We start from the raw sequence: 2,455 nt of genomic DNA on the forward strand, positions 1-2,455 counted from the left end.
ACAGCAGAAGGCACTCAATATTCCTGCCTGGCTGTAGATTGTCTCCTGATATCTTGTCAATTGTAATTGGAGCATACTGCAGATCAGAGACAAGAGTGTCACCATTAGTGGTCTTTTCAGTAAGTTATTAGAGACGAATGTTCACTGTCAAGCAGGTAGTTGTCTAGTCATGATCTCCTGTGACAAAAGCAAAGTTCTCTAAGAGTGATTAGATAATTGGTGGTCATGTCAGTACTTAGGGGCTCTAATGAGTCTGATTTCTGAGAGCTTAACTTATGAAGTAGGCACAACATTTTGGTGAATCTTGTTTTAACTCAGACTTCCTTTGTCCTGCAGAGAATCATTTGAGCAAACCCCTACAGTATATATTTGGAGGGCCAGTAAAGGAACCAGAAAGAAGGAGAATTTACTATTTTTAAAAAGCTGTCCAAAAGATGCCACACCTGTTGCCAACTGTTCACTGCAGAGGAAACCATCAACTTAAGTACAAGTAAACACCAAGAACCAATTTGTGCTCCTAAATGGAAGAAAATCATCCTCATTAGACATGTATGAAAAGAGGATAAATTTTGTGATAGAAATTCAGGCTAAAAAACAGGACCAAAGTGTTCAGTGACAGTGAAGGGAAAAAGAGCTGATGTGAGCATAGCCCATGCCGTTGCTGGAAGATCCTCTGACCCTGCCACTCCTGATATCCTGGTAGTCCCTGCATGGTATGCCATGGCCATTCTACAGGAGACTCAGAACAGCACAGCTGTATATAACATGGTTGATAAGTCTAAAGTCTCACCGCCTGTGAATCCCAGGAATTGGAGTTAGAAGTTGAGAGACTGTGAGAAAGTGATTCAAGTGTTTTTATGTCTCAATTGCTTTTCCTAAATAAAATATGTCATTTCCAGGAAAATGGATGGAACATGAAAGCATTATGTTACAAGAAATAAACCAAACTCAGAAATTCAAGGGTCCTGTGTTTTTCATATGGAAGCTAGAAAGGATAAAGGCAGGAGGTCGGGTGGGGTGTGTGGGGGGGGATTTTATGAAAAACAAGGGAGACCAGTAGAGAAAGAGGAGGAAGAAAAGGGAAAGGAGAAATACTGAACAAATTATATTGCTCTTCCATGTATATATACAAATACAAATATGTAGTAACAAGTTCTACTATTAAATCTAAACAATGTGCCAATAAAAATATAGAAAATAATTTCCTGTCCTTAAGAGTGATCATAATAGAGACTTTCTTCACCGAGAGTTGCCGCAGTTTCCTGCTTCAACAGTGCTTGGACGAACCCGGCGCTCGACCCCCACCCCGGCCGCCGCTCAGAGCCAGCAGCCCTTCGCCACTTCTTCACAGCGCCCTTGGACCGCCCCAGGCCTCCGCCGCCGCTCCAGCGCCGCGCCTCTCCTCAGCCGCCTGCCATGGCTACCACGTCCCCCTCGCAGGTGCGCCAGAACTACCACCAGGACTCGGAGGCCGCCATCAACCGCCAGATCAACCTGGAGCTCTACGCCTCCTATGTCTACCTGTCCATGTCTTACTACTTTGACCGTGATGATGTGGCTTTGAAGAACTTTGCCAAATATTTTCTTCACCAATCTCATGAGGAGAGGGAACATGCTGAGAAATTGATGAAGCTGCAGAACCAACGAGGTGGCCGAATCTTCCTTCAGGATATCAAGAAACCAGACCGTGATGACTGGGAGAGTGGGCTCAATGCCATGGAATGTGCTTTGCACTTGGAGAAAAGTGTGAACCAGTCACTTCTGGAACTGCACAAACTGGCCACTGACAAAAATGACCCCCACTTGTGTGACTTCATTGAGACTCATTACCTGAATGAGCAGGTGAAATCCATCAAAGAATTGGGTGACCATGTAACCAACTTGCGCAAGATGGGAGCCCCAGAATCGGGCATGGCAGAGTATCTCTTTGACAAGCACACCCTGGGAGACAGTGATAAGGAGAGCTAAACCTCAGCCTGACTTTCCCATAGCCGTGCAAGTGACTTCCCTGGTCACCAAGGCAGTGCATGCATATTGGGGTTACCTTTACCTTTTCTATAAGTTGTACCAAAACATCCACTTATGTTCTTTAATTTGTACCATTCCTTCAAATAAAGAAATTTGGTACCCAGAAAAAAAAAAAAGAGTGATCATAATAATAGTAGCAACATCACAAAGCTAAAAAATGAATTAATATATGTAAAGCTCTACAAAATGTTTGCATCAAGACTTGATATACTATCTCTGGAACCCTGGGCATGCATGCATATCATCACAGGAGATTCAGAAACAAGCCTACCCATGTTTCATAATCACAACTCCATATTGGTATGGATCTGAGTGTGTATTCATGCACATACACACACCACCTTTTATTCCATTCATGGGCACTTGGTCCATTCAAAATATATACACCACTTAGCTACTGGTCACCAATTACAGCCTCTGGCCCATT

The 2,455-nt window shown here is 43.5% G+C and overlaps 1 pseudogene; it reads left to right on the forward strand.

The window, feature by feature from the left end:
• Positions 1–1,394: 1,394 nt before the first annotated feature.
• LOC114106879 (ferritin heavy chain pseudogene) lies at positions 1,395–2,144 on the forward strand (annotated as a pseudogene).
• The last annotated feature ends 311 nt before the right edge of the window (positions 2,145–2,455 follow it).

This window comes from Marmota flaviventris, chromosome 2 (assembly GCF_047511675.1).
Source record: "Marmota flaviventris isolate mMarFla1 chromosome 2, mMarFla1.hap1, whole genome shotgun sequence".
Taxonomy (NCBI): domain Eukaryota; kingdom Metazoa; phylum Chordata; class Mammalia; order Rodentia; family Sciuridae; genus Marmota; species Marmota flaviventris.